The 14101-nt window shown below is 49.4% G+C and overlaps 1 long non-coding RNA gene across 1 annotated transcript; it reads left to right on the top strand.

Annotated features, from left to right (window-relative positions):
• The first annotated feature begins 6667 nt into the window (after positions 1-6667).
• On the top strand, positions 6668-13653 carry LOC144929135 (uncharacterized). Its single transcript, XR_013634444.1, has 2 exons — positions 6668-8249; positions 11162-13653. It is a non-coding gene; the product is annotated as an uncharacterized LOC144929135 (long non-coding RNA).
• The last annotated feature ends 448 nt before the right edge of the window (positions 13654-14101 follow it).

The raw sequence follows: 14101 nt of genomic DNA on the forward strand, positions 1-14101 counted from the left end.
GGACGGGACTAGGACGGGCCTTCCAGTGCTGTGATTCCATGGACAGGACTAATGTGAGTTTTTTAATCTGACCTCCTGCATTACACCAACAACATGATTTTGTCCAGCCATATGGCAGCAGGGCTCACCATTCTCCCCGCCTCCCCGAACCCCCATTTATCGCCCCCAGCCCCCACTGCCTTCCCTGGTTCCACCTCTATCCCCCACAATTGCCCCAGACCCCTGCTGCCTCCCTCTCCAAACCTGGGGCTTGCTGAGAAAAGCGAAACAAAGAAACATGCAAGTATCACTTTTCACAGCACACTGACTAGCTACCTGGGAGGCTGTGAAAAGTGATACTTGTATGTTTGTTAATATCACTTTTCACAAACTCCCAGCTAGCTACTGAGTGTGCTGCGAAAAGCAATATTCAACATACAAATATAATTTTTCATATTATTTGTGAGTCTGAAAAAACCCTACATCAATAAATTACAAGGATTTGGACACGTGTCTGTGCATATTTATTTGTTTTTCCTACAGTTACGTATTTTAGGGAAAAGTGTCAGTGTGGCCACCAGGAAGAATTGGTGGGTCACAATCCGAGGCCACCGAAAAATGTGTTCGGAGAACCCCTGGTTTAAATGTACTAATAGGCAAAATCCAAACCAGCCATGTCTGCCTGGACCTTTTCAGGCAGGACTTCAGGTATCACCCAAAAGATCTTATTTTTCTTTGGTTCCATGTATACATTTGCTCAGATTTTACTTCTCCATTAAAAATGTAACCAATTCCCAGCTGCCTGGCAAGTGAGAGCTGGCTGAGTTTCCATGGTTCTCCCTGCACCCTTATGGGTGTGCTGCCAAGGGAGCAACACACAGGCCTGCAATGAATCTCAAGTGCCTCTAACTTGCCTAGCTCTTCTCAGCCATTTCTCTTGCTGTGAGCTGCCCTCCTTTTGAGCCCCACCAACTTCCTCACATGCAGGAACAGCAGCAGATTGCCATCTTGGAGCAACAGCTGAGGAAGGCGTCTTTTCTGTCAGCACTAGAGTGGTCTATTGTATTGTGCTCTTCTTAAATAAGCAGGATACTGCGATCGACCAGTGAGCGTGTCTCAGCTTTGTTACGTCGAGTGCTTTAAAAGGGGTGATGCGCTGCACTGTGTGGGCTGAGAAAGATCTCATGTGCTCCCCATCATCAATTCTGAGATTTGCACTGATTGGCATTAAGGCTTTTGGGGTGATGGTTCTATGACTCAAACTCAGTGGCTTTATTTGGTCTACCAGAGTCTGAGGTTGGTGATCTTCGGGGATGGTACAAGCCTTACCTAAGACATTTAAGCGAGTCAGAATGTGGATGGAAGACTCTAGAATGAATGATGTGCGAGTTCCTCCAAGTAACAGGGATAGCCGTCTGCCTCTGAACATAGCTCAATTCTTATTGTGCTTAACACGCTGGAATATGAATGGCTGCTATGGGTGGCTGATCATCTATGAACATCATGTAGTAATTCCTGGTTTTTTAAATTATTGTTTTAGCTGGAGTTTCAGCTGGAGTTTCTTCCTCAGAAGCTGTTATGGCTTTCAAGGCTCTTCGCTTCGTTAATCTTTCTGCATTTGTGATTGTCATAGGATGCAATGGGAAAAATCCAGAAAGACCTGAAAGAAAGATTATTGATATTTATAGCTGGAGTTGCAATATGACTGTTCTAGACGCACAGATTCAAAGGCTAAAAGGGAGCGCTGTGATTATCTTGTCTGACATCCTATATAACACATGTTATAGAACTTCCCCAAAATAATTCTTAGCATATATATTTCAGAAAAACATGCCATCTCAAGTTAAATTGTCAGTGATGGAGAATTCACGACAACGCTCGGTCAACTGTTCCAATAGTTAATGAGACTTTTAGGAAGTGAGAGTAATTGTCTGTCTCACTAACCCTCTAGTGGCTTGAAGTGCCTTTTACTGCTGTCTCGGCCAGCTCAGCCTCTCCATAAATGAGACCCGTTCCCATTTCCTCAAAAAGAACAGGAGTACTTGTGACACCTTAGAGACTAACAAATTATAGCTCATCTTAATTAGCCTTTTACAGTTTGTATGGCAACTCCCACCTTTTCATGATTCTCTGTATGTGTAGATAGATCTTCTTACTATATTTTCCATTCTATTCATCTGATGAAGTGAGCTGTAGCCCACGAAAGCTTATGCTCAAATGAATTTGTTAGTCTCTAAGGTGCCGCAAGTCCTCCCGTTCTTTTTCCGGATACAGACTAACAAGGCTGCGACTCTGAAACATCCCATTTCCTGTGGCCAAAAGAAGGGTGACTGCATATATACATATTCTCAAGGATTCATGCAAAGAAATGAAGAAAGAGTCTTTGGCACTCCAAGTATGCGGAGGATCACCAAGGAAAACCTATTGTCTTTTAAGAGAAATAAGCAAATAGTTCAGATTGGAAAACACACTGAGTTACCTAGAAGTTTTTCAACCGGTTTTGTGACATGTGCTCCACAACCAATCCAGTGTTTGATTCTCTCGATGTTCAAGCCAACAAGCTTTTCATTGTGGCTATTTGGGAGTGGGTCATAGCAGCCCACTTGCTCCAAATACTTGCTGTCCCGTGCTCGCTTGTTATATGCGGCCACTATACGGAAGAAGGGTCTGTTGGCACAACCACCAAGAGCCAATCGGATAGCTACGTGTCCTCCATGATAATTCTTCATAAGGAGATGAGCTGAAGGGAAGATCAACAGGTGTCACAATCGATTTGATTATAAACAGATGCGTATAGACGTCGAGCCAAAAAATTCCAAAGGCCTTAGACAAAAGCTTGGTTTCATTTAAAAATCAAGAAAACTGCTGTAACCTGCCCTTACGCAGCAACAATAGATTATTCTTCATGATGGAATCGAAGTCTGTACCTTGCCAGGACACTGAGGTCTTAAAGCAATTTATTTACAATAAAGATGACAGATTTGCTCTACCAACCCTTAAGAGAGTTCAGCGGTGAAGGCTGCACATTCTCCACTAACTGCGATTGATTTAGAGGGATGCAGAAACTGGGGTCTGTCAGTACAACATGGTGTGCACGCAACCCTTAACAAGCCCTGTCTGCACTTACCAAGGTGCACCATGATGACCCTTGAAAGCACCTGAAAGAGGAAAAAGACCATGAAGGAATCCCCGCCACTCCCAAACACAGAACAAGGGGCTAGCCCACTGCAGCTGTGCCGCTGTAAGTGCTATAGGGTAGACATAGCCTGAGTTGACAGAGACGAGAACCTGAAAGTTATACACCGGACCCTCGCTAGAACACGCGTCTATAGAACACAAATTCTGATAGAACGTGGTTGCGGATCCCAAATTTAGTAACCGTCATTAACTTTCATTGTAACGCGGTCCCCACTGTAACGCAGTACCCGCTAGAATGCGGGATTTGGCATGGATCCCAAATCCCACATTCTAGTGAGGGTCCAGTGTAGTTTGAAAATCCTGAGGGAAACATGGGAGTTTAGTTGCAAGCCCTGCCCTGGCGCCTGTAGACTCTGTCTCTCATGACCCATGTGCCATGGCGATCCTGGGAATGGAAGTTTCAAAGCACCTGCCCCCACTCCCACTTTTATGCTTTGGGGTTTAGGTAACTTTCAACCTCTTAGGAGCACAGGCAAAATGAAAAGATTTTTTTTCCCCCCGGTAGCCCTGCTAGGCATCAGCCTCACTGCCGCACCCTGCCTGCTTTTCTGTTTCAATAGCTTTGTTGCTAGGGCAATGCCAACAAGTGCCACATGAGTACATAAAATCACTTGTCATTTTAAGGTAAGAATTAGTTTCCCCATTATATTGGTGTTCTGAGGATTTGGTATTATTTTATATATGTACGTTAAGGCTGTCAATCACAGTTCTCTCACACGATTAACTCAAAAAAATCAATCGCGATTAATCACGCTTATAACAATAGAATACCAGTTGCAATTTATTATATATTTTTTGATCCATTTTCAATACTGATTTCAATTACAACACAGAACACAAAGTGCAGAGTGCTCACTTTATATTATTATTTTTTTATTACAAATATATGCTCTGTAAAAATGATAAAACCAAAAAAATAGTATTTTTCAATTCACCTCATACAAGTACTGAAGTGCAAACTCTTTCTTGTGAAAGTGTAACAAATGCAGTTGGGTTTTTTCTGATTGCATCACTGCACTCAAAAACAAAACAGTTTAAAACTTTAGCGCCTACAAGTCCACTCAGTCCTACTTCTTATTCTGCCAATCGCTAAGACAAAAGTTTGTTTACAACTGACAGGAGATACTGTTGCCTGCTTCTTATTTACAATGTCACCTGAAAGTGAGAACAGGCGTTCCCATGGCACTTTTGTAGCCGGCGTTGCAAGATATGCCAGATATGCTAAACATTCGTATGCCCCTTCATGCTTCGGCCACCATTCCAGAGGACATATTTCCATGCTGATGATGCTCGTTAAAAAAATAAGACATCAATTAAATTTGTGACTGTACTCCTTGGGGGGAGAATTGTAGGTCTCCTGCTCTATTTTACCTGCATTCTGCATATGTTTCATGTTACTGCAGTCTTGGAAGATGACCCAGCACATATTCCTTTTAAGAACACTTTCACAGCAGATTTGACAAAACGCAAAGAAGGTACCAATGTGAGATTTCTAAAAACAGCAAAGCGCTGGGCCCAAGGTTTAAGAATCTTTACAATTTTTTTGTTTTTTACAGAGCAAATATTTGTAATCAAAAATAAATATAAATTGAGGACTGTACACTTCGTATTGTGTTGTAATTAAAATTAATATATTTGAAAATGTAAGCATGCCAAATATTTAAAGTAAATGGTATTCTATTGTTGTACAACCGCACAGTTAATCGTGATTTTTTTTAATCGCTTGACAGCCCCAATATATGTGTGTGTGTGTGTCTATATGTACACACACTATGAAAATTCCTTGATTGGGTTGCAGTAATTGTTATTCTTGGATATTAACTAGTTCAAGGACTCCTCAAATCTTGCTGCTAATTGCCCGTGGTTTAAGAAATAGCCGAGAACTCCCGGTTCACAGGACATGTGTGCGGGTCTCTGTGTGTGTGTGGGGTCTCTGTGTGTGTAGGTCTCTGTGTGTGTAGGGGGGTGTCTCTGTCTCTGGGTCTGTGTGTGGGGGGGGTCTCTGGGTCTGTGTCTCTGTGTGTGTGGGGGGATCTCTCTCTCTGGGTCTCTGGGTGTGGGGGGTGTGGGCGGGTCTCTGTGTGTGGGGGGTGTGGGGGTGTCTCTGTCTCTGTGTGTGTGGGGGTCTCTGTCTCTGGGGGGTCTCTGTGTCTCTGTGTGTGTGGGGGGGTGTCTCTGTCTCTGGGTCTGTGTGTGTGGGGGGGTGTCTCTGGGTCTGTGTGGGGGTGTGTGTGGGGGTGTCTCTGTCTCTGGGTCTGTGTGGGGGGTGTGTGTGGGGGGTCTCTGTCTCTGTGTGGGGTGTGTGTGTGTGGGGGTCTCTGTCTCTGGGTCTCTGTGTGTGTGGGGTCTCTGGGTCTCTGTGTGTGTGGGGGGGTGTCTCTGTCTCTGGGTCTGTGTGTGTGGGGGGGTGTCTCTGGGTCTGTGTGGGGGTGTGTGTGTGTGGGTCTCTGGGTCTCTGTGTGTGTGGGGGGGGTCTCTGTCTCTGGGTCTCTGTGTGTGGGGGGTCTCTGGGTCTGTGTGTGTGGGGGGGTGTCTCTGTCTCTGGGTCTGTGTGTGTGGGGGGGTGTCTCTGGGTCTGTGTGGGGGTGTGTGTGTGGGGGTCTCTGGGTCTCTGTGGGGGGTGTGTGTGGGGGGGTCTCTGTCTCTGGGTCTCTGTGTGTGGGGGGTCTCTGGGTCTCTGTGTGTGGGGGGGGTGTCTCTGGGTCTGTGTGGGGGTGTGTGTGGGGGGTCTCTGGGTCTGTGTGGGGGGATGTGTGTGGGGGGTCTCTGTCTCAGGGTCTCTGTGTGTGGGGGTGTCTCTGGGTCTGTGTGGGGTGTGTGTGTGGGGGGGTCTCTGTCTCAGGGTCTCTGTGTGTGGGGGTGTCTCTGTCTCTGGGTCTGTGTGGGGTGTGTGTGGGGGGGGTCTGTCTCTGGGTCTCTGTGTGTGGGGGGGTCTCTGGGTCTGTGTGGGGGGGTCTCTGGGTCTGTGTGTGGGGGGGTCTCTGTCTCAGGGTCTCTGTGTGTGGGGGGGTCTCGGTCTCTGTGTGTCGGGGGTGTGGGGGGGTCTCTGTCTCAGGGTCTCTGTGTGGGGGGGGGTCTCGGTCTCTGTGTGTCGGGGGTGTGGGGGGGTCTCTCTGTGGGTCTCTGGGTGTGGGGGGGGGTCGGGAATTCAAAGCCGCTGGTTTTATGCTGCGGCCCCCCCCGTGGCTGGCCCCGCTCCCGCCGCCGGATCAGGGCGGCCTCGACCCCGGCCCCCTCTCGCGGCCGGCGCGCGGCTACGTGGCGGAGGGGCGGCGCTGCCAGGCCCGGCCGGGCTCCTCCCCCCGCTCCCGCGCACGCCGGCTGAACCCCCCGGATCCGGGCCTCACGGGCCGCCGGCGCTGTCGGGACCGAGCCGTAGCGCGCCTGCGCCGTGCGCGCCCGCGTCTCGCGGCCGATTTCCCATCGGCCCCCGCGGGAACTCGCTGTCTGGGGACTACTCCCGTCAGCCACCGCGCGACCCCGGGCTGGGCTCCCGGGGCGGCCGCTGGGGGGCGGGGAGCCCGTTCCTTCCTCTCCGGCCCCGACGCCTCGGCCGAGGCACCGTCAAGGTCCAGACTCCGGAGAAAACAATAAAAACCAGGAACGATCCTGCTCGTCATGAAACAATCCAAAGATTTCAGGGTCTGCTGGAAAGCAGCGGGGGGCCCCGCTTTGGCCTGCGCCTGCCTGTTGGCTGCCCTGTAACAACCCCCCGGCTTCCACAGTGCTGGGGGGGAGCCACTCGGGGGAAGGGGGGGGGGACATGGCTCCCTGGGGGCCGACAAGTCGCCCTTGGGTGTCCAGCTCAGGGGGACTTGCTGACGTGAAGCAGGGGTGCTGAAGGCTCTGAGACTCCGAGTCAGGAGGCGGTGACGCCAGGTGACTTTCCTCCCTGGAAAAAGAACAGGAGGACTTGTGGCACCTTAGAGACTAACCAATTTATTTGAGCATGAGCTTTCGTGAGCTACAGCTCACTTCATCGGATGCATACCGTGGAAACTGCAGCAGACTTTATATACACACAGAGAATATGAAACAATACCTCCTCTCACCCCACTGTCCTGCTGGTAATAGCTTATCTAAAGTGATCATCAAGGTGGGCCATTTCCAGCACAAATCCAGGTTCTCTCACCCCCTCACCCCCCTCCCAAAAACCACACACACAAACTCACTCTCCTGCTGGTTATAGCTCATCCAAACTGTTGGGAACACTGGGGCATGGCCACTAGGTAACTCGAGGGGATGGAAGACCACGAGTGTCGATGAAGCCCCTTCGCACTAGGCCCCGGTATCCTTGGCCCCCCCTCGTGCCTGGAGGCACTCGCATCAGCTCTGCGTGCTAGGCCCAAGTGTCCTTGGCCCCCCCGCCTGGAGGCACACACAGCAGTTATGCTGAGAATCTGCAACAGTATGTTGCAGAGTCAGACTGCCTGAAACTAAGCAAGGCCAAACGGGAGATATGGAAGAACAATGCTGAATAAAGCAGCTTTATGTATAGTTTAACAAATGATACAGAGACTCAGGGAACTAGCTGGGAACTGGATTGGCTGGCTATATGGATACTTGGAGCAGCTTGCTATTGGATAAGTATGCTGGGAAAAAGGATGTATAAAAGCCTGTGTAACTTCCTGCTCTGTTGTGCAGGATTTGAGATTTTATTCTCCCTGTACCTTTTTGCAGCTGCAAATAAACTTTTCTGCTTCTCCACCCCGTTGTGATTATTGGGTGTAGCACACCGGGTAACGAACCACTCAAGCTGTTGTTCAGCCTCTCGGCACTGGGTGCCGGCAACAGCTTTTGGCGTCCCTGGGTGGGCTCGAGGCTGCAATTTAGCCTTGCCCGGACCCCTCCTGGAGGTCGAGGATTGCGGCGAGAACCGACGCCCAGCGCGCACCGGTGAGTTCATCGGGGGCCTCGGAGGAGACGCGATTTGATCGACCCCAGAGGGCACAACGGTGCAACGCACTCATATAGTGGAGAAGCTGTTGTGGACCACGGTGAAGAACCGGTCCCTTAGACGTGGGGGAGGAGCAGCTGCAGGGCCACGGTGAAGAACCGGTCCCTTGGATCAGGTAGGATCCTTTTAAAATCCGGATTATATGCTCTGTTGGAACCTGGGGACGCCCAGAGTTACCCTGTAGGTATGGGACAGGGACAGAGCTCAGAGGTTAGGGCACGGTGTACGCCCCTAGAGTGCATTCTAGCAAACTGGAAGGTATTTGGTGCGGATCCGATGACTAAGAGGCAATTAAAACGATTCTGTACAGTTGACTGGCCTCAATATCAACTAGAGGACCAGGAGTGGTGGCCACCAGGATGGTCAATTAATTACAACATGATCCTCCAATTAGTTTTGTTTTGTCAGAGAACAAGGAAATGGAATGAACATATGTATGCGCATTTGTTTCTGACTTTATGTACTCGACCAGATATTTTACAGCGCTGTAATCTGACTCCAACTGGTTTGGTAGCAGCTAATGTTAGTCCCCAGACCCCAACCCCCACTGTAATGGCAGAGCCGGTGTCCCCTTCGGCCCCCACACCCCCACCGTATAAGGGTAGGATGCCTCGGGTTACAGAGATTGCCCCCTCGGTGGGACTCTATCCTTTGCTTACCGAGACTGTTGTGGCTTGCCCAGGGGCAGACGGACGTCAGGCTACCACTATGCAAGTTTAAACCCATGTGCCATTCAATCCAATAGACTTAGCAGCTTTTAAAACAAAGGCTGGAGAATTCTCAACGAACGCAAGCAGGTTTATTTCAGTCTTTGAGGGGTGCCTCAGTAGTCACAAGCCGATTGAGACGACTGTAATATCCTCCTGAGAACCCTGTTGTCTGAGGTGGAGAGGGATCAGGTTACAGCTAAGGCAAGGGGAGCGTCAGCGTTCAAGCGAAAAAAAAGAAAGGAATCTATCTGTCAAGTTCCTCTCCAAATAATTGTAAGCGGCTCAGGGCATTTCTGGGTATGGCAGGCTTTTGCAGGATATGGATCCCAGAGTTTGGACTGTGGGCTAAACCCCTGTACGACTGTGTAAAAGGAGCAGATCATGACCCCTTCTATTGGACCCCAGAGGCTGACAGGGCATTTAAAATCCTGAAAAGAAAATCGATGGAAGCCCCGGCTCTGGGCCTGCCGGATCTCTCTAAGCCGTTTCAGTTGTATGTACATGAACAAAGGGGGGTGGCGCTAGGAGTGCTTACACAGCTGTTAGGAGCATGGAAGCGTCCTGTGGCTTATTTTTCTAAGCAATTGGATCAGGTTGCAAAGGGTTGGCCGGCATGTTTACGGGCGGTCGCAGCTACTGCCCTATTGCTTGAGGAAGCCAAGAAGCTAACATTGGGAGGGGTTATGCAAATCTATACTCCCCATATGGTCCGAGCCTTATTGGATGCAAAGGGAGGGCTTTGGCTCACCCAGGCTCGGATTGCTCGGTACCAGGCTAAGCTGTTAGAGAACTCTGAAGTCACCCTACAGCCTTGCCCCTCCCTTAACCCACCCACTCTCTTGCCAGAAACAGAGAAACAGAAACATGACTGTTTAGAGATCATAGATGTCCAGTACTCCAGCCATCCGGATTTAAAGGATGCACCCCTCCCAAATGCAGATTATGAGTGGTACACGGATGGTAGCAGTACTGTAATAGATGGGCAAAGGAGGGCGGGTTATGCTGTTGTGACCCTCCATGACACTGTGGAAGCTGAAGGTTTGCCTGCTGGGACCTCTGCCCAGCTTGCCGAACTAATAGCCCTGACCCGTGCACTTGAACTGTCAAAAGGAAAGCGGGTCAACATTTTTACTGATTCAAAGTATGCTTTTGGTGTGCTGCATGCTCATGCTGGCCTATGGAAGCAAAGGGGAATGCTGACAGCCCAAGGCTCCCCAGTCAAGCACGGGCCTCAAATCCTCCGGCTCCTAGAAGCTGTACAACTCCCCTCGGAAGTGGCGGTGGTACACTGTAAAGCCCATCAAAGGGAAGATCAAGATGTGGCCAGAGGTAACGCCCGGGCAGATAGAGAGGCTAAGCATGCTGCCACCCTGCCATCCCCTCAGACTGAGAACGCCCATATGCATGCCCTTATCCCATCAGTAGGGGAACTTCCAACCCCTCAGTACTCTGGGGAGGAGAGACAGCTAACTGACAAACTCAGTCTCCGGGAAAAGGAGGGATGGCTCCATTCCCCAGAAGGCAAGGTCCTCTTACCAAAGGGCCTGATCCGGCCAGTGCTGCAGAAACTACATCAAACCACTCATGCTGGCAGGGAAGCACTTATCCAGCTAATGGGAAAATACTTTATCACTTCCGGACTCCGACCCCTGGCTGCCCAGGTACAAGCGGACTGCTTAGTCTGCCAAAAGAATAACCCCCGACCGGGACATCCTGTGCCACCAGCTGCCCTAGAACCCACTCCGGGCCCTGGACAAGTGTGGCAAATAGACTTTACTGAGTTTCCCCGTACCCAAGGGTTCAAATATCTCCTTGTTATAGTGGATCGGTTCAGCGGATGGCCAGAAGCCTTCCCCTGCTGTAACTGCACTGCCAGAACAGTGGCCCTCAAGTTTGTTAAGGAGCTCATTCCTCGCTTTAAACTCCCCCTGTGGATGGAATCTGACAACGGGACACACTTCACGTCAAAAATCATTCAAAGCATCTCACATGCCTTACAGATCCCCTGGAAACTCCATACGCCCTGGAGACTGCAAGCCAATGGGGTAGTGGAGCGGACCAATCAGACCCTTAAACGGCATCTCTCAAAAGTGTGCCAAGAAGCCTCACTGCGATGGCCTGATGCTTTGCCCCTCGTCCTACTCCGTATCCGCGTTCTCCCAAAGGGTAGATTAGGGCTCAGTCCCTTTGAAATTATGTTTGGAAGGGCATGGCCCATGAATGGCACCCCGGTTCTGTCAGGGGAATGGGAGTTGGGTAATGTTTTTTTGTCACAGTATATGTGTTCCCTGTCTGCTGTTCGCTTGTCTCTTCACAGGTATACCAAGGATTCCCAGCCTCTCCCCTTGGACTCTCCTGTTCACTCCTTACAGCCGGTGACTCTGTGCTTGTTCGCACCTGGAAAGACGAGCCTCTCCAGAAAAAGTGGAAAGGACCCTATACAGTCCTGCTGATCTCCCATACAGCGGCAAAGATCGAGGGACACAAGAACTGGATCCATCACTCTCGTCTGAAGGCAGTAACCGCCCCCTCGTCAGCAGAACAGTGGACCGTCCAACCTGCTGACTCCTCATCTAGTGACGATCTCGGGCTAAAGCTACTGTTTAAAAGACACAAATAGCGGGCACCTTAATGCTAAAATGGGCCCACCCAGGTACTGGAGACCCTGGGTTGGGAAGACTCTGGTAATAATTAATTGGGTAACATTGTTATTCTTTGTATTGGTATTTCCAAATTGTGCATATCGGGAGGATAACTCCTTTGTTTTGCTTGCGCACCATGTTGCTACTTTAACAAACCAGACTGATTGCTGGGTATGTGCTCCAACTCCACTGTCCCCAAAACGGGAATGCCCCTTGACATGCTGCCCCTGACCCTAGCAGAATTAGCCACCACCAAAGAGCAGGAAAGAACGGACTCACCGTTCTGGAACAAGATCTCTTTACAGCAAGTCACCTATCAGGACCAGGAGTATTCAGTTGCAGTACTCACTGAGGGAGTGTTATGTTTTACCCGAAACCAATCTGATCCCTATGGGCATCCTGTGGGAAAGAGCTCCTGTGTTATTACACAGTGGGCTGATGGGTATTGGATAAAGACCAACAGGGGAGGCCAACGGTGTGGGTGTAATGGTTCCTCCCCTTTTAGGGAAACACTTACAAATAATCTTACCACAAAAAAGGGGCTTGAAAATGTAACTTGCCGACCAGTTAATATCTCCAATGTAGCAAGCCAATGGTGGGTTTGTAGTGGTCTCTATGGCAAGTGTAATTTGAACGGCACAATTAAAAATGCCCCCACTTGTACCCAATCAGGAGGATGGAATGCCCCCCTAGGGGCATATGAATTGTTTAAAAAAGCAGCCAAAGCAGCCTTAAATATCCCAGGAATCCCCTTAAGAAACAGTCCTTATTGGGCCCTACAGGGTCACTATTTTGTATGTGGCCAAAAGGCTTACAAGGTGCTGCCAGCCAACTGGACAGGTAGCTGTTATATAGCTCATGGAGTTCCTCATCTTTCCATAACTGCCACACTGCCCAAAGGAAAGATTAGAAATGCCCGAGACACCTCTGTTGAGTCACGAGAAAAGACCCTGCGGCGACTGACTAAGGCATTGGCGGACAATATGAAGAATCCCCTCACAACCGAGAAGCTGGTAGGGTGCTCTGTACTGGGAATAGCACCACTGTTTACTGGGCCAGCCATGGCATGCATAGGCCGCTATACTGTAAGGCTGCAGATGGTACTTGAGAAAGTGGCCTTAGAGTTAGAGGACTCGGTTAGTGATTTAGGGTCAGCAGTAAAAACATTAAATAAAGAGGTACAGCAGCTCAGGACGTTTTCCCTCCAAAACAGGCTGGCTTTGGACTATCTCTTGGCATCCCAAGGAGGGGTTTGTGCCCTTATCGGGCCCCGATGTTGTGTATATGTAAATGATAGCAGTTATGAGATCTATGAAAAGGAGGTACAGGCTAAGGCCCATGCCTGAGCCGGAGCACAGATTGCCTATACTGCCCCAGAGAACGATTGGTTGCAAACCTTGTTTTCAGGCTGGGGTTTGTTGTCTTGGCTTGGTGGTTTATTTAGCCTGCTATTGAAATTTCTCTTTCCTGTACTGCTTGTATTACTGGTATTATGCTGTGCGGTATCATGTGTCAGGGCCCTTTTGCAAAAGTTAATAAGTCATTCTCTTCAGGGCTATCACAAAGTGCTTATGCAAAGTCATATTGTAAAGAAATAAGTAGCCCAAGTGAGAAGACTCAGAGCCAAGGCTGTTGAGTGTTCTCAAAGGGGGGAGTTGTTGGGAACACTGGGGCATGGCCACTAGGTAACTCGAGGGGATGGAAGACCACGAGTGTCGATGAAGCCCCCTCGCACTAGGCCCCTGTGTCCTTGCCCCCCCCCTCCTGCCTGGAGGCACTCGCAGCAGCTCTGCGTGCTAGGCCCAAGTGTCCTTGGCCCCCCCGCCTGGAGGCACACACAGCAGTTATGCTGAGAATCTGCAACAGTATGTTGCAGAGTCAGACTGCCTGAAACTAAGCAAGGCCAAACAGGGGAGATATGGAAGAACAATGCTGAATAAAGCAGCTTTATGTATAGTTTAACAAATGATACAGAGACTCAGGGAACTAGCTGGGAACTGGATTGGCTGGCTATATGGATACTTGGAGCAGCTTGCTATTGGATAAGTATGCTGGGGAAAAAGGATGTATAAAAGCCTGTGTAACATCCTGCTCTGTGGTGCAGGATTTGAGATTTTATTCTCCCTGTACCTTTTTGCAGCTGCAAATAAACTTTTCTGCTTCTCCACCCCGTTGTGATTATTGGGTGTAGCACACCGGGTAACGAACCACTCAAGCTGTTGTTCAGCCTCTCGGCACTGGGTGCCGGCAACAAAACTGACCACTCTCCAAGTTTAAATCCAAGTTAAACCAGAACATCTGGGGGGAGGGGGATAGGAAAAAACTAGGGGAAATAGGCTACCTTGCATAATGACTTAGCCACTCCCAGTCTCTATTTAAGCCTAAATTAATAGTATCCAATTTGCAAATGAATTCCAATTCAGCAGTTTCTCGCTGGAGTCTGGATTTGAAGTTTTTTTGTTTTAAGATAGCGACCTTCATGTCTGTGATTGCGTGACCAGAGAGATTGAAGTGTTCTCCGACTGGTTTATGAATGTTATAATTCTTGACATCTGATTTGTGTCCATTTATTCTTTTACGTAGAGGCTGTCCAGTTTGACCAATGTACATGACAG

The sequence above is a fragment of the Lepidochelys kempii genome, chromosome 11 (assembly GCF_965140285.1).
Source record: "Lepidochelys kempii isolate rLepKem1 chromosome 11, rLepKem1.hap1, whole genome shotgun sequence".
Lineage (NCBI taxonomy): Eukaryota > Metazoa > Chordata > Testudines > Cheloniidae > Lepidochelys > Lepidochelys kempii.